Below are 21,773 nucleotides of genomic sequence, written 5' to 3' on the forward strand. Positions count from 1 at the left end.
GGAGCTGAATGGCACCTTAAACCTAAGTTATGGGTACAGTGGTACCTCGGGTTACAGACGCTTCAGGTTACAGGCACTTCAGGGTTACAGACTCCACTAACCCAGAAAATAGTACCTCGGGTTAAGAACTTTGCTTCAGGATGAGAACAGAAATTGTGCGGCGGCGGCACGGCAACAGCGGGAGGCCCCATTAGCTAAAGTGGTACCTCAGGTTAGGAACCGTTTCAGGTTAAGAACAGACCTCCAGAACGAATTAAGTTCTTAACCCGAGGTACCACTGTACAACAAAATGTCTAGGCACACTTTTTTTTATAACGAGAATACGAAGCTGAAAATGAATGAACTGCAGCTAAAATATTATGTTTATCTTTTCACATGGTCTAGTCCTTCTCTTGCCCACCCCCTAATATTCCGGTCCACTGTCCCTAAGACCTTGTGGCGGGCTGCAGAAGCGGCACCGGGGGGGGGGAGCTGGAAGAAGAGGCGAGGGGGGCAAGTAGTCCTCCTCCCCACCCCCCACCTCCAGCCGCTGTGCTTACCTTCCCTGGGGCTGCCACCACCATCACCGCTGCTTCTTCTCGTGGGTAGGCAGAGTGAGCTCGCCCGCTCCACTCTCTGGCCCACAGGAGCAACAGGGTGGTGGTGGTGGAGGGAAGATGAGCAGCACAGAAGGACTGGCTCCAGAGAGGGGCTGCTTAAAATGGCGCTCAGCCAGCTCAGCCCCCTTCCTCCTCTAGGCAGGGCAGGGAGAAGCCAGGAGGCGGGAGGGAGGAGGCACCGCCACAGTGTGTGTGTGGGCAGGGGAATGGAATGGAATGGCGCAGGGGGGGGAATGGTGCAGCCCAAACGAACAGAATCCCCACGCCGATCCACAGATAGTCTGCAGGCTGGATCCTGAAGGCAATTCGGCCTGATCCGGCCCACGGACCTTAGTTTGCCGCCCCCTCCTCAAGAGGGTCTCTTCTGCAGTCTTCAGAGACTAGCTGGAAGTGGGGAGGCAGAAAAAGGTCCTCCTTTGCTTCCATTCCGCAGTTTTAATCTGGGATCTTAGGCGCAATACTGCGCCCAGAGCTTAGGAACTGCTCAAGCTAATGAAATTCCCTGTTGGAACAATGGGAGTTTCAAACACTGGTTTTCACAGTCTGAGCATATGGGTGTGGGCTCCATTGCCCCTTCTGGCTGTGTGGCTTCATCTGTTTCTGCACTCCCCTCTTGCTCAAATTCCTCACTCTCTGGGGAGTATCCCACCAACGTTTCTAATTGTGTTGCATTGTCCAGTTTGGACCTCTTCTGGTCTGGCAGGTGGATGTTGTAGACCATTGACCCAAAGACTCTAAGATGAGCTATACTGATTATGTGCTCACACAATAAAGTTCATACGGCGTCTTGTCTGTCATTCCCATCAGTAGACGGTTCTATAGGTAGGTGTTACTCCGCTCATCCCTAACATCTTGTGGGTCCTCCAGTGCATCCCCACAGCAGACAACTCATCATTTCCAGCAATGTGCAGTTCCTGTGTTCTGCAACACCATTCTGCTGTCGGTTTGCAAGGCGCTGTGATCTGGCTCCTTGTTTAGGCAGGAACTGCTGTGTTACTCCAGACACCTCCTATTGTCTGTTCGTAGCATCCGTGGCTTTCTTTGGAATTTGTTGCTCCCTATAGCCACATACTGCTTCAGCTTCTCAAGCCCTTGGCTTTCCCCTCTCAGTAGATACATCACAGGGTGTACCTTGAGTAATAATCGATAAAGATGAAACAGGGTGTGCTGCCTTGGCCTTAAGTCTTATTCTGAGCTTTCCTATCTATCATCTGTTGCTGCCATTTAAAAACTGCTCTCTCTCAAGGAGGAAATGATTTGATTCCAAACTTTTATCCTGTTGCTCATTAAATACAAACGAAAGTTTTGAAATGATCGTGGCACTGAGCTCAGAAAACCAGCAAGCTTTCCGTCTTCGTTTAACTAGTTATACCTCTTGTTACGTTTGCTTCAGGTTAAATCTTTTCAGTTTGCATCCCGCGGCGATCCGGAAGTACCGGAAAGGGTTACTTCTGGGTTTCGCCACTCGCGCATGCGCAGACGCTCAAAATGACATCATGCGCTGAAGCGGCAAATTGCGACCTGCAGACGCGGGTTGCATTCTGCTCATGTTGCGAATGAGGCTCCGGAACGGATCCTGTTCACAACCAGAAGTACCACTGTAACTGGTCTTCCTTGTTTAGAACTTTGGAGCAGTTCTAGAGAGTCTCCTTTTGATTTAAGGTTCAAGGAGACTATGCTACAGAAGCATTACAGTGGTACCTCAGGTTAAGAACTTAATTCGTTCTGGAGGTCCGTACTTAACCTGAAACTGTTCTTAACCTGAAGCACCACTTTAGCTAATGGGGCCTCCCGCTGCCGCCGCACCGCTGGAACATGATTTCTGTTCTCATCCTGAAGCAAAGTTCTTAACCTGAAGCACTATTTCTGGGTTAGCGGAGTCTGTAACCTGAAGCATATGTAACTTGAGGTACCACTGTACTTGACTTCTGTCTGTTTCCTTGTACGCTATTTTTAGATTCCCCTCCCCCACCTGTTTAGCTGACTCAGAAAGTTACAAGAACCTAAGAAGAACATGGTGGACCAGGCCAATGGCCTCTCTAGCCCAGCATCCTGATCACACAGTGGCCCAACAGATGACACAAGCAGGACATGAGCACCAGAGAACTTTCCCCGCCTGTTCCCAGCAATCTCCCCCAATTGTGGAGGCAGAGCGTAGCCAACACGGCTGGTGGTTATTGATCGTCTCCTCTACAAATTTGTCCAAACTCTCACAAAAGGAACTTGTGAATCACTCACCGAAGACACAATCAGGTCTCTCGCTTTCTGATCAGCTTCCCTCCAGACATTCCAGCCTGCCAGATCCTCGTCTCCCATAGGACAGTCCTCTGTAATTACTTCAAAGGGCAGCTCTTGTCCCATCCGAGTTTCCATCTGAACGTACCGTATCGAGTAATTTCCTTTTGTTAACTGGGTTATCAGCTGCTTCAACTCAGCCATTTCCCCGCTCTTCCTTATCTCTCTCTCTCTCTCTCTCTCAAAAGCCTAGTCTCTGGCTTCTTTTGAGAAGGTGTTCCACACTCCGGATTCAGCCTGTCAGTTTTGTGTTTTGGCCTAACGTAACCTGGATGGCGTTTGGAGTTTAAATGTACCAACAGGATTTGAACTTAACTTTGAATCACTGCTCTCGGAGGGGCATACTTTACTCTTGGATGTAATCACACCGACACGCGAAGTTTGGGAAGATAAGAAAGCTAGGTTTATTAAAGGAAGTGCATTGTTCGTAGGAACGTTCCTAGTTGGAGGGCTGAGTCTTTGTTTTCAGAATGAGAGGCAAAGAGAAGATGACTTCTCTCCTAAGGTGGGATGAAGGAAAGAGGAGCAGGAAATATGGAAGACACAAGATCTACCCACTCTGGAAGAATGGCAGATGAAGGTGATGGATTACATGGAATTAGCGGAAATGACCGGCAGGATCCGAGACCAGGGGGAGGAGTCGGTGGAAGAAGACTGGAAGAAATTTAAAGATTATTTACAGAGACACTGCAAAATTAATGAACTTTAGAATAATGTTGGATTGAAATTAAGTGGTTTCTAGCTGTAATGGGTTAAAAGAATATGAAAAAATGGGTTTATAAAAGTAAAATTTCAAGATCACAACAATTTAAGAATAAAGATTTGGGTAGAATAAAGAGGGAAACAAATTGCTGAGCTAATAAATTGAATTGGAATACAAAAAAAGAGAGGTATGAGGAGGTCCGAGAAACAAGTAAATGAAAAATAATGTGATGAAAAGATTGATTGTTTTTAACAATTTTTATTCTGTATTTCTTCTTTTTTTCTTTTTGTTTTATTTTTTGTAATGTAAAAATCTTAATAAAAATCTTATAAAAAAAGAAAAGAAATAAAGATAGCAACCCTTAAGAGTTATCAGTCCAGCATTGGAAGGAAGGTCAGCATGGTTTAGGTCAGAATGAGTTTCTAGGAAGCTTGGAGGTTCTTCTCTCTATATTTACTTTCTCCCCGTACAAACCCACAAGCCTGATGGGTCAATGGTCTTGACTCACTGTAAGGCACAGCCTACTATGAAGAAGAGAGTTTGCCGTTCAGTGGTAGGACATCTGCTTTGCATGAAGAAGGTCCCAGGCTCAAACCTTGGCATCTCCAGGTAGGCTTGGAAGAAAGCCCAGAGAGCCACTGCCATTCAGTGCAGACAATACTGAACTAGATGGAACAGTGCTCTGACTTGGTGTAAGGCAGCATCCTATGTTCCTAACTTCAGTTCCAAGAGACCTGCTGGATCAAGTCAAGGTAAAAGGTAAAGGTACCCCTGCCCGTACGGGCCAGTCGTGTCCGAGTCTAGGGTTGTGCGCCCATCTCACTTAAGAGGCCGGGGGCCAGCGCTGTCTGGAGACATTTCCGGGTCACGTGGCCAGCGTGACAAAGCTACATCTGACGAGCCAGCACAGCACACGGAAACGCCGTTTACCTTCCCGCCAGTAAGCGGTCCCTATTTATCTACTTGCACCCGGGGGTGCTTTCGAACTGCTAGGTTGGCAGGCGCTGGGACCGAGCAACGGGAGCGCACCCCGCCGCGGGGATTCGAACCGCCGACCTTGCGATCGGCAAGTCCTAGGCACTGAGGCTTTTACCCACAGCGCCACCTGCGTCCCTTGGATCAAGTCAAAGGCCCATCTAATTCAGCACCCTGTGTCCCACAGTAGCCTATCAAATAAGAGTAATGGAAATCTGAAAATAAATAATAATAATAATAATAATAATAATAATAATAATAATAATTAGTATTTATACCCCACCCATCTGGCCGGGTTTCCTCAGCCACTCTGGGCAGTCCCCAACAGAATATCAGAAACACAGTAAAACATCAAACATTGAAAACTTGCCTAAACAGGGCTGCCTTCAGATTTCTTCTAACAGTCAGATAGTGGTTCATTTCCTTGACATCTGATGGGAGGGCGTTCCACAGGGAGGGTGCCACTACTGAGAAGGCCCTCTGCTTGGTTCCTTGTAACCTCATTTCTTGCAGGGAGGAAACCGCCAGAAGGCCCTCGGCACTGGGCTGAACAATGGGGGTGGAGACGCTCCTTCAGGTATACTGGGCCAAGGCTGTTTAGGGCTTTAAAGGTCAGCACCAACACTTTGAATTGTGCTCAGAAACGTACTAGGAGCCAATGTAGGTCTTTCAGGACCGGTGTTATGTGGTCTCAGTGGCCACTCCCAGTTACTAGTCTAGCTGCCGCATTCTGGATTAATTGTAGTTTCCAAGTCACCTTCAAAGGTACCCCATGTAGAGTGCATTGCAGTAGTCCAAGCGGGAGATAACTAGAGCATGCACCACTCTGGCGAGACAGTGCGGGCAGGTAGGGTCTCAGGCTGTGTACCAGATGGAGCTGTTGGACAGCTGCCCTGGACACAGAATTGGCCTGCACCTCCAGTTCGCCAGAAGCGGCTTAGTCATGATGGCCACATGACCCGGAAGTTGTACGCTGGCTCCCTTGGCCAATAAAGCGAGATGAGCGCCACAACCCCAGAGTCGGCCATGACTGGACCTAATGGTCAGGGGTCCCTTTACCTTTACCTATATATATGGGCAGCAGTCTTGAACACTTATTAGGGAATGAACAACGCAGCGGACAGTGGGATGTTCTCAAAGCATCTTGTCTCAGTGACGTCTATGCTGGCTTCATCATGTACACAGAATGGAAAATGGCTGGATCCCCAAGGTCGTGCTCTACGGGGAGCTGGCTCCAGGCACCAGGCCCGTTACAAAGTTGTCTGCAAAGCGACACGAACCCCGTGACATGCAAATCCCTTGCATATGATCACAGCACCTGGGAACAGGTAGCAAGGTCATTTATCCACAGCAGTGACAAGAGGAGGAATGACCTCTGGGAGGAGTGCCGAGAGAGAAATGCCATGGTGCACCTATGGCAGCAAAAGTGGACGCCTTCATCTGCCCCACCTGCAACGAAACATGTCTCTCCCATATCAGACTCTTACAGCCACAGCAGGCGCTGTAACTCCAATGGTTTGACTTTACTGACCTCGGCACACTCCTTCATCATCGCCAGAGACAGACGGATGCCAACAACAACAGTTCTTCAAGCAAAAAAGCCCGAATTCTGCCATCAGGCTTCCAAAAAGTCGGCAAAGTCCCTCATGGGAGAGACTAGGCCCTCTTTTCCCTCTTTTTTAAAATGCATTTTTATTAAAGATTTTTAGTTTACAAAAGTATGTGCAATGTCTCTCTCTCTCTCCAAGTAACATTTTTTACAGATCAGTTTCATTTGTTGAGACATTCAGAAGAAAGGGAAAGGGGTGGGGAGATGGGGGTCGGGGTTGGGTGTTGATGTTTCTATTATACTTAATATATGTGGGGTTTTGTGTCAGCGTCTCTTGTGCAGGTTCTGTGCTATTCACTTGTGTTCCTTTGGTGGCGAGAGAGGTTGGGGTTGGCCTAGGGTGTGGTTGTTTGTTTGTGATTGGCTGTGGTGATCTTTGTTTTCATGTGTGAGTGGGGTGGGTGGGTGTTTTGGATCAACTAGACCCTCTTAAAGATCAGTAAGCAAATCCTTGGAAGTAGCAGTGGGGGCTCAAACAATGGGTGAAGCTGGAGTCAATGACAGGTAAAGCCAACTCAGTCTGGATTTGTCCCCCATGGTCCTCCCTGTTAAGTTCTGCAAGGGCAACACTGAAATTTGAGGACGATGATGACTGCCAGTGTTGGTTAGGGTTAGGGTTGGGCTGGTTTTAAGTAAGAAGCCTGACATGGGGAGGCGGGGTGCTGGTTAAAGGCAGGCTGAGGCTGGTGGGGCACTGCCCCACTTGTTCTCATGGACCAGCCCTCCTGGGAACCAGAGAGTAAGACTAGAGGGGCTGTTTTCCCAGCAGAAGATCTGCACTGAAGCCAGCTTGACTCGTATATAAATGGTCTGAAGCGAGGGGTGAGCAGGGAGGTGTGCAAGCTAGCAAATGACTCAGGACTGACTCAGTGGAAGTCAGCTTCCTATGTTCCTAAATCAGCGAAGGAAAGCAGGTTCAAAAAGCACAAATGTAAAAACAAAACAAAACAAGGCCCCTGACTCAACAAGAAACAATCCACTTCACTCTTCTTATAAATACCCACCTCATGGCAGACCATTCTCTCGTGAATGTTTTGTGTCCACTAACAGCTAACTTGTTGAGTGACGGTCGCGACGTAGCCAAAATGGCATTATCCACACAAAAGAGAGAGCTATCGGCGGGCATGGTGAAGCCCAGAGGTTTACACATGTTCCACAAACCTCTAATAATTCCAAGGCGAATAAAAGTGACCCCACAAAACCCAGCGAGGACTGAATTAATACAGTGGTACCTCGGGTTACATACACTTCAGGTTACAGACTCCGCTAACCCAGAAATAATACTTCGGGTTAAGAACTTTGCTTCAGGATGAGAACAGAAATCATGCTCTGGCGGTGCGGCGGCAGCAGGAGGCCCCATTAGCTAAAGTGGTGCTTCAGGTTAAGAACAGTTTCAGGTTAAGCACGGACCTCCGGAATGAATGAAGTACTTAACCCGAGGTACCACTGTAATGGGGTGCTAACTGTTGGGGGAGGGCAGAGAACCCAGAAAAACTCTGTGTATGTGTGTGTGTGCACGCATGTGCATGCGGAATGGAGTACCTTGAAAAAGGACGTGGCACTGACTGGCATCGTGAACAACCGCACCCCATGCTGCAAAATTTTGCTGCAGGTCCCACGTGTCGCTCCTAATTCATCCTTCCAAACACTTCCCCCAGTGCTCTCTCTTACCTCCATGCCAGTCATTCATCCATATTGTGCTACATAACCACAAATCGTTTCCTCTTCTGTTAATAATTACTAAACCCAACACTAGTGAGTATGTTGGGGAGGGGTAGAATCCACAGCACCATTCGGTCCTTTTCTATTGCCATATTAATAATCACAGAGCAGATTTGCATAAAAGGGGACCACCGCCACATTTTAACCCCCTTCAGGCAAAACTCAGCCAATGTTGGTCACTTTGAAGCCCACCTTATTTTGATGGCATTTAAAGCCGTATCACACACCACTTTAAACCATAGCTGTCAAGCATCCCTTATTTGGCGGGACAGTCCCTTATCCCAGCGCCATGTCCCGCTGCTGTCCCTTATGGATGATGTCCCTTAAATAAGCTACTGAAGGTAATGGGGCCCTTTCTATGTCCCGCTGTCCTTTGTCAACAACAAATTGTTGCTTTTTTGTGTGTTGAATATATGCTAAATGGTAATTTATGGACCTAATGGGTATCTTTCTTGGGCTCCATGATCACTGCAGATGGTGACAGCAGTCATGGAATTAAAAGACGCCTGCTCCTTGGGAGAAAAGCGAAGGCAAACCTAGACAGCATCTTAAAAAGCAGAGACATCACCTTGCCAACAAAGGTCCGTATTGTTAAAGCCATGGTTTTCCCAGTAGTGATGTATAGAAGTGAGAGCTGGACCATAAAGAAGGCTGATCGCCGAAGAATTGATGCTTTTGAATTATGGTGCTGGAGGAGACACATGAGAGGCCCATGGACTGCAAGAACATCATACCTCTCCATTCTTAAGGAAATCAGCCCTGAGTGCTCACTGGAAGGACAGATCCTGAAGCTGAGGCTCCAATACTCTGGCCACCTCATGAGAAGAGAAGACTCCCTGGAAAAGACCCAGATGTTGGGAAAGATGGAGGGCACAAGAAGAAGGGGACGACAGAGGACAAGATGGTTGGACAGTGTTCTCGAAGCTACAAACATGAGTCTGACCAAATTGCGGGAGTCAGTGGAAGACAGGAGTGCCTGGCGTGTTCTGGTCCATTGGGTCACGAAGAGTCGTGCACGACTAAACGACTAAACAACAACAATAGGTATCTAAAGCCATTTGCACACAACAAAATATGTATTTTATCAAAGTAATTGTTGATCCCTTATTTTGGCTGATGATCCCTTATTTTCGAGGCTGCTGGCCCCTTATTTTCAAATCCGTAAGTTGACAGCTATGCTTTAAACAGTCATGGCGTTCCACCCCCCAAAATCCTGGGAACTGGAATTTCGTCATAGTTGCTGAAAGTTGTGAGGAATCCCCTATTCCTCTCAGAGAGCGACAATTGTCAGAGTTCCCTGGAAAGAGGGGTTGACAGTTATAAACTGCATATTTATTTGGGAAAGTGGGAGGGGGGTCTCTACGATGATATGATACGATAGCACAGATGGAGCCAAAGTCTCTTGCACTGAAATCAATGGAATTTACAAGTGCTCATCTAGACCGGACCATGCCCTACAAATTTATTGCAGTACAGTGGTACCTCGGGTTACAAACGCTTCAGGTTACTGACTCCGCAAACCCAGAAATAATACTTCGGGTTAAGAACTTTGCTTCAGGATGAGAACAGAAATCGTGCTCCGGCGGCGCAGTGGCAGGAGGACGCCCCATTAGCTAAAGTGGTGCTTCAGGTTAAGAACAGTTTCAGGTTAAGTACGGACCTCCGGAACGAATCAAGTACTTAACCAGAGGTACCACTGTACAGGCAAACCCCCCACTTGCACGTGACTGCTGACGAGTGTGCCGTTTTTGGCACCGCAAATAGGCAGGGTGGGGTGGGGAGATCGGGGTTTGGGGCAGGCTAATATGTGTTCTTCTGAACACAACCCCTGCATAAATCGGGAGTTCCCTGTATCCCTGTTTCTCATCCAAATGACTCTTTGACACAATGGCCTCCTAAAAAAAAGAGAGAATTCAGAAAGGGGAAAAAAGGGAACCTCCGCATTAAATAAGCCCATATAAAATCCAAATCTCAACTTTAAAAAACAGAACACAGGGCAACGTGCCTTTATTGAGAAATCATTTCATACAGTCTCATAAATGCTTCTGGTTCAAGTACTGCAAGCTCTCTTCTCCACACACCCCGACCTACAGAAATAGATTTTCCTTTCTCCGTCGAATGAGAATTGATGACTCCAGTAATGTGTCCTAGAGATGGACATGTGTCTCCCCAAATATTCACATCAAGCCCCCCCCCCCCCACCTCGGACATTCCTTGTGCCCACCTGTACAGTGGTACCTTGGTTCTCAACGCCTTGGTACTCAAACAACTTGGAACCCAGACACTGCAAACCCGGAAGTAAGTGTTCTGGTTTGCAAACTTTATTCGGAAACCAAACATGCTCCATTTTGAGTGCCACACTTCCGTTTTGAGTTCCACACTTCCGTTTTGAGTGTTACACTGAGGTTTGTCTGGTTTTGCTATTTATTTTGCGTTTTTGTGGCTTTTTTTGTTTTGTTTTTCAGTGGGGTTTGCCCCCAGGTTAAGCAGGATTTGAACTCCAGCCTTAACATTGTTGTCATTAAGCCAGTCTGCAAGGAAAGAGCAAGCAACTGGGGTTCCATAGAGAAGGGCTTGGGACCCTTCGTTGCTCTAGGGCTCCAAACACCCATCAGACCCCAGGGATGATGGGACTTGGAGTATAGCAGCATCTGAAGGGCAGCGGGCTCACCATCATTTCTTTCCAGGGAAGGCGTTATCAAAGACTGTGTACATGCCATACATTTAAAGCACACACAGCCCCCAAGCATACTGGGAATTGTAGTTTGTTAAGGGCGCTGGGAACTGTAGCTCAGCGAGGGGTAAAGCTTCATTTTCCAGGAATTTTGGGTGTTGGGTTTTTTTTGTTTTGGAGGGGGGAATATTCATTTCATTTCATTTATTTATTTCTATTTTACTTATCAAATTTCTATACCACTCTTAATCTGTAGATCTTAGGGAGGTTCGCAACATAATGTATGGAGTGTACACAGGCAAAAGCTTTGTTCCATTCTATTAATTCCTTGCTGAAACATGTACAGTGGGTGCTGTTGAGTCTATTACCTGCACCTGTGAAATAAAAGCCTCTCTCGGATTTGCGTGGAAGTCAGCAGATGAAGAAAACAAAACTCTGGTCCCTTCAGCCTCGTCGGTTGCCAACCACTGGGGCAGCGGAATAATAATAATAATAATAATAATAATAATAATAATTATTTATACCCCGCCCATCTGGGGTCAAACTACTTTCTCCATAGGACCAGCCAACCTCCCAGCCGCAACTCACCTGGTCCCAAGAAACCGCCGAAGGTTACCAAATGCTGAGATGACGTTTTCGGGGAGGGGGGAGGGAGAGAGGGTGGGCTTGGCCAGAAAAAACGATCCTAAATGGTCCAACCCAAGTTGACCCCCCCTGCCCAATGCAGCTCTTCAGGGGTGGCTGACGCCCTTTCATTATTGCACTGCTAGCTGTAACTTTGGACAGTAGTGCAACAGGGAAAGAGTAGCAGACTGCCCCATTGGAAACTTTTGGGGTCCCCCCGTACCTCCTAAGCGCCCCCATGCTCTGACACACCCACCCACAAAATTAATGTGTCAGAGAGTTTTTTCAAAGCAGCCCTCGAATCTTCCCACCACGTTTGCGGAAAAGCGAAACCTCGGTTATGTGCGTTGGGCCAACAGTTAATTCCGCCTCCCTCCTCCTCCCCGAATGTATAAAAACATCCCAGGAATCCAACACGACCTGCTGTGTTTACAATATATTATCGTAGCCTTTGGGGGGCTGCCAGCAGAGAAACGGGGGGGGGGGGTAAGGGGGTCCGCCCACGTCCAATTGCCCAGGGACCATCACCTTTCCTCATCACAGAGCTCAGGAGCTATTTAACGGCTCGAAGGCCCTTGCTGTCGGCAACAGACCACGCTGGGCCAGAGATACAGATGGTCCCGGCTTCGTTGCGGGGGGGGGCGAGGCTCCAAAAGGGCTGCTATTGTCCCTGGGCCCGCCTCACAGCGCTGGTTGCTGCAGTGAATTGATGAGCGCGCTCTCTCTCCCCACCAATTCCCACCCCCCTTCACCACCTTTCTCCCTTTCCGGGCCTGGTGTTTTACTCTGTTGTTCTAATCCGGTCTGAAGTCCGCTCCCGCCCCACTTTGCCCTTTCCCCCCTTCTGCTCCGGGCCTCAAAAGGTCCCTGGAAGAGAGAGAGAGAGAGCAGAGAGACCACCTGAAAAACAGGGAGGCCACCCACCCAGACCCTTTCAGGCCCTCTGTCAATCCCCCCCCCCAATCCCCGCTTCTCCTGTGACTGATAATTTACAAAGGAGTGGGGGGGGGGAATAAGGGATTTAACACCCTTCCACCGTTTCCCCACATACCTTCGTATTGAGCTGGGGTGGAGTGGGGTGGAAGAGAGAAAGAGACTTTTATTGATCAGATAGAGCCCTTGTCCCCTTGGCTTAGGAAATCCATTCAGCCAGGCTTCCCCAAACCGAATCCGGCTGCCTTTCAACAGGCGTTTGTGATCACTTTGCAGGGTATTGTTATTTTTAAATACTTTTCAGTAAAGCAGGATTGCAGAGCTATATAACGCCTCTGGGTCTATTACTGGGCGAAATGTCATTTGCCGATCAGGTGAAATTAGCCGTGGGAACAGAGTAATACGCTATCAATCTTTGGATCGATGTTTCTACCCTGGTTTTCCTGGCCCTAATAGTGAATCAGACATCCTGGCTTGTCGCGGTTTACTGTGTACAAGCAGTAGGCCGGTGCAAGTTGCCCGACTCGTTTTTTAATAGGTGCAAGTGCAACCAGTTTAAAAGCACCAAACAAAGGACTGCGTCGACACACTGCTTGTTCACAGTAAACTGCGACAAGCCAGAAAGTCTTCGGCGAATGCAGCCGGTGTAAAAGTACCAAAGGATAAACCCGACTTTCTGGCTTGTTGCAGTTTACTGTAAAGAAGCTACATGCCGATGCAGGTTGCCTGATCAAACCCAACTTCGTTCTGCCTCTGACCAGGGCCGGAGGAAGGGGTTGAGGTGGGGGCGGGCTGCCCCGGGAGTCACCACTGGGGGGTGACAGAATGCCAGGTGGCACTCACCGTGCGGCCTGCAGCACGCCCAAGCCACGCGACTCTCCTGCGAGTGACACGGTGGCTTGGGCGCCCGCAGGCTCTGCCCCAAACGGACTGCCTGCCGCCTCCCCCTCAGCTGTAGGGCAGCTAAGTGGGAGGAGTCAGGCAGACTTCTTGGAGACCCCGCGGAGTGTCCTGCCCCAGCTGGCCCTGCCCTGCGGGCAGCTGGCCCCACCCCTGGGCACAGGGCATGTACGTCGCCCCAGGCCCCAATCAGTTTGCTCCGCTGCTGCCTCTGACCACAGCAGGATAAAACAGCAGGAAGAAACTTTAGCTTCCCGTTATGTTTGAATCAGGGATCATCCCACAGCCAGCAAACCAGCAACAAACCATGGTTTAAGGTTGGTTAGTGCCTGTGACTTGTTAGGTAAAGGTAAAGGGACCCCTGACCATTAGGTGCAGTCGTGACCGACTCTGGGGTTGCAGCGCTCATCTCGCTTTATTGGCCGAGGGAGCCAGCATGACATGTGGCCAGCATGACTAAGCTGCTTCTGGGAAACCAGAGCAGCACATGGAAACGCCATTTACCTTCCTGCCGGAGTGGTACCTATTTATCTACTTGCACTTTTGACATGCTTTCAAATTGCTAGGTTGGCAGGAGCAGGGACCGAGCAATGGGAGCTCACCCCGTTGCGGGGATTCAAACCGCCGACCTTCTGATCGGCAAGTCCTAGGCTCTGTGGTTTAACCCACAGCGCCACCCGCGTCCCACAAGACTTATTAGGGGGCAACAATTCAAGATCCCTGTTTCTGACGTGACAGGAAGCTCAGGGTGGGCAGGGTGAGGCATTTGGTTCAGTTTGCACCTACCGCATTCACACTTCCTGAAGCAATATACAAACCAGAAGAAAAGTTTCAAATTTCCACTTCTCTGAATTTTGCTGTGGACTTCTCCAACCAAATATTGTGTTCAAAAATGTTTGTGTGTGTTTGTGTGTGTGCGCGCACATAAAGCCTATTATTATTGACATTATGCATGCTAAATAAAAAAATATGATGCATAACTAGGCATACTATAATAATAATAAGCTTTATATTAGGGGAAATTGCTTGCAGAAGTGTCTATTTTAGTCAAAAGTACATTAAAAATGTTGCTTTAGGAGAAATTTGCACTGAAACACCAATGGATTTTCACAAGGACTTTTAAAAATGGTTAATTATAACCACAGACTGCTGAGGAAATGTGGAGAAAGGAATTTAATATTGAAGATATGAAAAACTGAAATCGACAGATTTGTCAAAAGCTTTTTGGTCTGGAAAGGACCAAAGGGAGAGGGATCAGGCAGAATTCGTCAGCAAGATGCTAGTCCACAGTAAACCACAATGAGCCAGAAATTTTGGGTTATTGATACATGCAAACAATGGTCTTCTTATTCCTAGCCCTCTTTCAATATCTCAAGTTCAATGCACTTGTAACTTGTGAAGTCTTAGTGGACTCAGTAGCAAGTCTTTCTGAGTAATGACGCTTAATATCTGGTTGCACAGGATCTAGCCTATTTAAAAAAACGAAGATGAGGCAATTTCTTCTCTTAAGACTGCCACAAACCCCGGAACAAAAATCCGTCTAGGAGAAGAACACAATGTCATCCAACGCCAAATAATATATTACCGCCCCCTTCTAGATCGCAAGAACTGTTTGTCTTCGTTTAACCAACCTGCCCCTTTTCTGCTTTCGCTTTTGGTTCAGTTTCTACTTATTTATTTATTCCTTCCCTCGAAGAGTGCCCCCCCAAGGAAAAGACCCTATAAGCAATATTGCACTACTAGGACCCAACACAGAAGCAGAGGCAATATTGATAGGGTCTTACCCTCAAGGTTCTCAAATGGGATGTTACTTCCTGCATCGGGTGACTTGAGTAGTTTCGTAACGTATCTGTAAGCGTTGCAATTGCACAGGGGGGAAAACGTTAGAAGACCAACCATCAGAAGTACAAGGCAATCTCTTCATTGCTTTTAGCAATCTATTCAATAACATTCTCTCATTAGCGGGGCTTTTTGCCTCTTACTCCCTTCTCGCAACCACCCTGCAAAGAAGGCTACAAACTTTCCCAGCTTAAGGGGGGGGGGGGGGGAACCAAGGCAGTTAGGCCAAAATGACCCAAAATGTATGTTTGAGATTCAGCATAAATTGCATCCCAGCAATCCTAAACCAGAGGTTAAAACTGCAAATTTGCACTCGCTTACATGAGAGCAAGCCTCTTTCAATCCAGTGACAATCATTTCTAAGCAAGCAAGCATGGATCAGGCTACTGGGCCATTTTCAGACACGACACCAAAAGGGCTTTTTGAAAGGTTTCTGCATCCAGATGGCAAATGCAAAACTTGCTATACAGGTGATCACTTTGAAACAGCCCACTTTATCCCAGACTCACAACATTCATGCATGTATACAAATAGCGTGAGATGCCCCAAAGGTCCAAATATCCTGAAATGTGAGCTCAAACAGAATGTTTCTAGGAGTGCTTCAGTCTGTCATCATTCCGTCTAACAGCAAATTTGGGTGGCAGAGCGCTGATCGTTTTGGAAGTGAGGTGGGCCCACCCCAAGAGCAGGAAATGGTTTTTACATACCCAGAGGACACCCTAGGTACGGAGAAGTTTGTAAATGAAAACTTTTTTTAAGGCCTGTGAGTTCCCTAACTTACAGAATGGAGAGGGCACAGGGATGAGAAAATAATAGAATAATTCATCTTGTCTACAAAATGAAGCTTCCTGGTATTTATATACAGTCGTACCTTGGTTTTTGAACAGCTTAGTTCCCGAACGTTTTGGCTCCTGAACGTTGCAAACCCAGAAGTGACTGTTCCGGTTTGCGAACTATTTTTGGAAGCCGAGCGTCTGCCGGGGCTTCCGATTGGCTGCAGGATCCTCCAGCAGCCAATCAGAAGCAGCAATTTGGTTTTCGAATGTTTTGGAAGTCGAACGGAATTCCGGAACGGATTCCGTTCGACTTCTGAGGTACGACTGTATTAGCAAAGAGCAGCTGTACTGGGAGCTCAGATTGAATCAATGGGTTCAGTTCCAGGGATGGGGAACCTGTCTTTTCCTAGATGTGGCCAGACTCCATCTCCCTCAGCTAGCATGGCCATTGGTCAGGAATGAAAAGACTCCATTAGTAAAGGAAGGACTCATCTGAGAGACCACCTCCTTCTCTCCAGACCCTTCTGGGTGTTGAGAGCAGTAGGAGTCCCTCTTGGCTGTTCCACCTCCCTCAGAAGTTCAGGGGTGGCTCAGGAGACAGCATTCTGTGTGGCAGCCCTTAAATTGTGCAATTCCCCCCCCCCCCAGCTTTTTGGCAAATGCAGTCACCCCTCTTTACCTCGGCCTTTGACACTTGAGACACATGTTTTCAGGTCCCACCCTATTGCTGTACCCGGGATCTGTTTCAACTGTTTTTCATTCCCAATTTTAAATTGCTGTAACTCGACCTTGGACCAGCTAGTGAAGGGCAAGTAATAAATTTAATTCACAATAGTCATCATCATAATACTGTTGAGAGTTGCAAGCCAGTAATATACTAGGAGGTGGAACATGTTTCCTATCCCTGGGGTATAAAACTGCCGGTGGTGAGGGAAATCTTATAAATGGAAGGGCCCTCTGTGCAATATACCTAAAAACTAGAAAAAAAGTATGCTACCCTACGACAGAATTATTTGCCACCCCTCTTCTGCAGCTTGATGCTGACCATCAATTCATTGATTTACCGTATTTTTTGCACCATAACACTCACTTTTTTCCTCCTAAAAAGTAAGGGGAAATGTCTGTGCGTGTTATGGAGGGAATGCCTACGGGTGGCATGCCTATGGATTTTCCTCCTCTAAAAACTACGTGCGTGTTATGGTCGGGTGCGTGTTATAGAGCGTAAAATACGGTAATTTATTGACCAACTGGAAATCCTATATGCAGGAGGTCTTGTTTCCTAGCAGAGATGTGCAGCCAAACTCACACGAGGTAAACTGGTCTTGGGAGCAGACTAGATGCGATGTGAGGGCTAGTGTCCCAGATTTAAAAACCAAGCAAATGAACATAAGAAGGCTGTGTTGTTGTTGTTGTTATTTTAAACATAAATAGCCAGCAAAAGGGTGGGGGCTGAGCCATATTGCGGCAATCATTCGAGGGAGACGGGGGGAAGGTTTCTCAAGACGAGGGCTGCGTTATCCCAAACTAAATTGACTTTGCTGCGTTCTATAATTGGTTCAGGTCGTGCCAAAAGTGGGTGGAGCCAAGCAGAAACACAAGTCGCACACCTAGGCTCCATCTGCACTATGCATTTAAAGAGCCAGTGTGGTGTAGTGGTTAAGAGCGGAAGACTCGTAATCTGGTGAACCGGGTTCGATTCCCCGCTCCTCCACATGCAGCTGCTGAGTGACCTTGGGCTAGTCACACTTCTCTGAAGTCTCTCAGCCCCACTCACCTCACAGAGTGTTTGTTGTGGGGGAGGAAGGGAAAGGAGATTGTTAGCCGCTTTGAGACTCCTGAAGGGGAGTGAAAGGCGGGATATCAAATCCAAACTCTTCTTCTCTTCTTAAAGAGCTATCATGCCTCTTTTAATCTGTAACGGCTTCTCCCAAAGAATGCTGGGAAGTGTAGTTTGCTAACGTTGCCAAGAACTGTATGGGGCCTCGCGCAAACACACCCCACCATTGCACGCCCAATTGGATTTATGATCCCAATGAGAAATGCCATTCCTATTTGCAAGTAAGATTTCCGATCAGGGGTCAAAAGACTGGTGCTCCCCTTCCCCCTGTCATGCAATGGTCGGATCCTGCCAAACACCCTAGCTGCAGCTGCCCCAGGTGGCTATTTATGTTCTTTAAAAATCCTGCCCGCGTGGCGTAACCACATGACTCAACACCATGATCTAGTGTGGCCCCAAGTGACCATTTTTGGGGTGATTACCCCAAGATAGTACTTATCCTGCAACAAGCCTGCATGCCCATTGGCCCACCAAGTTGACCAAAACTCACCCGTATAGTGACCCACCAAGACCTCAATAAACTTCCTGTTCTTCCTGCCTGTAAAAAAAAAAAATCAGAACATAGGAAGCAGCCATATATACCAGGTCAGACTCTTTCTCCACATAGCCCATGGATGGGAGAACATCTGTGGCCCTCCAGATGTCACGGGACTACAACTCCCATCAGCCCCAGGCAGCATGGCCAGTGGTCATGATGGGAGTTGTAGTCCCTCAGCAGCTGGAGGCTCACAGCTCCCCCACTGCTGGTCTATTCTTACGGCATATCAGTTCTCCAGGGTCTTGAACTGAGGTCCTTTCCATCTTCTGTCGTCTGATAATTTTCATAAAAGCTGGAAATGCCACAGGGCCTTCTATACGCAGGGCCCTGGCCTCTGTTTGGCTGGCTGGATTGTGAGTTGCCCTGGGGTGCCCCTAGGACACACCCTCCTTTAGGGAAAGTCCGTGGCTTAGTGGTAGAGCACCTGTTTTGCAGGTGAAAGCTTCTCAGCATCTGCAGGTAGATCTGGGGGAAAGAGTCCTGCATGATACCTTGGAGAAGCCATTGCTAGTCAGTGAAGGCAGTAATGGGGGAGATGGACTGTTGTTCCGAATTCATCAGCTTCCTAGGTCCCTCACACAGCTGCTTCTTAATTAGCTAGATCTTCTCAGGCATCCCAATAACATTTTAAGCATTAAAGCGTTATTGGAGGGTTCAAAGATTCAAACAATGAGAGAGAAATTTAATATATTACTTTAAGAACAGAAGAAGAGCCTGCTGGATCAATCTAGTAGTAGTAATAATAATAATAATAATAATAATAATAATAATAATAATAATAATTTATTATTTATACCCCGCCCATCTGGCTGGGTTTCCCCAGCCACTCTGGGCAGCTTCCAACAAAACACTAAAATACAATAACCTATTAAACATTAAAAGCTTCCCTACACAGGGCTGCCTTCAGATGTCTTCTAAAAGTTTGGTAGTTATTTTTCTCTTTGACATCTGGTGGGAGGGTGGTCCACAGGGCGGGTGCCACTACCAAGAAGGCCCTCTGCCTGGTTCCCTGTAACTTGGCTTCTCGCAGCGAGGTAACCGCCAGAAGGCCCTCAGCGCTGGACCTCAGTTTCCGGGCTGAATTATGGGAGTGGAGACACTCCTTCAGGTATACTGGACCGAGGCCGTTTAGGGCTTTAAAGGTCAGCACCAACATGCTGAATTGTGCTCGGAAACGTACTGGGAGCCAGTGTAGGTCTTTCAAGACCGGTGTTATATGGTCTCGGCGGCCGCTCCCAGTCACCAGTCTCTGGTCTAGCATCTTGTTCTCACAATGGCCAACCAGATGCCTTTAGGGTACCTGCCAGCAGGATTCGCACACAAGAGCACCCTCCTCTCCTGTGCTTTCCAGAAACTAGTATTCGGAAGCATTTACTGCCTCCCACTGCGGAGGCAGAGAATAGCCATCCTGGCCTAGTAGCCACCGATAGCCCTCTCCCTTCATGAAATTATCTAATCCCCTTTTTAAAGCCATCTAGGTTGGTGGCCGCCGATGTCTCCTTTCCTGTGGCAGTGAGTTCCATAGTTTAGCTTTGTGCCATACAGAACCTTCAGGGGTGTTTAAAGTGGGCAGTGTCTCGGTCCAATGATATTTTGATATGCAAATAGTGTGTCTTCCTTTTGTGAAACACTGGAGTGGAATGCCAGTGCTATGTCGATATTGGTCAGTCTTCCCCAAACTGGCAATCTTCAGATGTTTCGGACTACAGTTCCCATCAGCCCCATATAACATCCGTTTGAGGAAGGCTGTTTTTGGTTAAATGAGCATGCACGCTTGCGAATGAAACGTACACATCAGGAAATTGGAAATTTGGTTTGAGAACAAGTCATTAAAGGCTGGCTTTTTTTTCTTGGCAATTTACATCAGTCCAGCCCTTTATATTACATAAACTTCATGGTATACTCAGCCAAATAGTATCAGGATTGAGGGTGCTGGTTGTCTGTCTTTTCTCCCTCTCTTTAATTACTCTGACTTCCTACATGTGATTTGCTCAATGAGCTTTTTAAGTTGCGATCTTTCCCAGTCTGCATCTGTATTGGAAGTTGTTTTCATGATGTTGTTATTGTTCTATCACTTATATGCTGTCCTGGGCTCCTTTGAGAGGATGTGCAGAATATAAAATTTAATTAAGCATTCTCATCATCTATAGGAACTGGTGTTCAGTTTTTTTATTTTAGTTTTCAACAGAAGCACTAGCATGTTCAGAAGGTAAAAGGTAAAAAGTAAAGACCCCTGAGTGGTTAAGTCCAGTCAAAGGCGACTATGGGGTTGTGGCACTCATCTCGCTTTCAGGCCAAGGGAGCTGGCATTTGTCCACAGACAGCTTTCCGGGTCATGTGGCCAGCAGGACTAAACCGCTTCTGGTGCAACTGAACACCGTGACAGAAGCCAGATCACACGGAAACGCCGTTCACCTTCCCGCCGGAGTGGTACCTATTTATCTAGTTGCACTGGTGTGCTTTCAAACTGCTAGGTTGGCAGAAGCTGGGACAGAGCAACCGGAGCTTACCCTGTTGTGCGGATTCGAACCGCCGACCTTCCAATCAGCAAGCCCAAGAGGCTCAGTGGTTTAGACCACAGTGCCACGCACATCCCTACAGCATGTTCAGAGGAGTAGGCAGCTTGGTGTTTTACATGTGAAGGGCCCAGCTTTCAATCCCTGGCATCTCCAGGAGGGCATAGGAAAAGACTCCAGTCCAAATCCATGGAGAGCCACTCTGGGTCAGTGTAAACTAGCCCTAGCCAAGCTGGTATCCTCCGACTGCAGAATTCTCCCTCCCTCAACTGTTCTTCTCTGATCACTTTTAAAGGGTTAAAAGGACCCCTGATCATTAAGTCCAGTCGCGGATGACTCTGGGGTTGCGGCACTCATCTTGCTTTACTGGCCAAGGGAGCCGGCGTTCAGCTTCCGGGTCATGTGGCCAGCAGGACTAAGCCGCTTCTGGCGAACCAGAGCAGCACACGGAAACGCCGTTTACCTTCCCGCTGGAGCGGTATCTATTTATCTACTTGCACTTTGACGTGCTTATCGTTGCCTCTCATTTTTATTATTTTGTTATGAGCAGCGTTGATTTATTCTATGTTGCGTTTGGCATGAATATATATATATTTAATTTATGCCTGCTGTATGTCCCTGGTGCCTGCCTGGATGAAGGGTGGGTTTAGAATTAACAAATAAAGGAAATGCATTTGGGGGGGGGGTTGTTTCTCCTAGAATGCTGTAACCTTTGCTTAACATAAGATAAAAAATACTTGTCAAGAAATGTATTCTCATTTACCTGGCTTCTGAGTTGACACGTATGGGCTCTGCTGATATATACCACTTTTGTACAAATCAATAGGAATAAAATGAAACATGGGTGCAAAACATTCATATAATAGTTCCAGTAATTCTTCCAACATGCCTGTACCGCAGGCCAGTGAGATTTCGACTAGAAAACTGGCAGATCACACACACAGCCTCATCTTATCGTTACATGTTTTAAGTTTATTTCTAGAGTCCTGGCAAGGTGGGTATGCCTGGAGCTAGGATAAAGGGACTTTCCTCAAGGCTACCCTGAGGGAAGTTAGTTCAGTTGGCATCTGAAATAGCTCCGCTGGTAGAGCATGAGACTCTTAATCTCAGGGTCCTAGGTTTGAGCCCCGTGTTGGGCAAAAGATTCCTGCATTGCAGGGGTTGGACTAGATGACCCTTGTGGTCCCTTCCAGTTCGACAATTCTATAATTCTCAACCCAAGCCCAGTAGTGT

At 47.5% G+C, this 21,773-nt stretch overlaps 1 long non-coding RNA gene across 1 annotated transcript in view; it reads right to left on the bottom strand.

Annotated features, from left to right (window-relative positions):
• Window positions 1-21,267, bottom strand: part of LOC144325777 (uncharacterized) — a 37,486-nt gene extending 16,219 nt beyond the window's left edge. Inside the window, exon 1 of the long non-coding RNA XR_013390957.1 lies at window positions 17,977-21,267. This is a non-coding gene — a long non-coding RNA (uncharacterized LOC144325777). The remainder of the gene's footprint in view (window positions 1-17,976) is intronic.
• Window positions 21,268-21,773: the final 506 nt, after the last annotated feature.

Source organism: Podarcis muralis, chromosome 16, assembly GCF_964188315.1.
Source record: "Podarcis muralis chromosome 16, rPodMur119.hap1.1, whole genome shotgun sequence".
In the NCBI taxonomy this organism is placed as follows: domain Eukaryota; kingdom Metazoa; phylum Chordata; class Lepidosauria; order Squamata; family Lacertidae; genus Podarcis; species Podarcis muralis.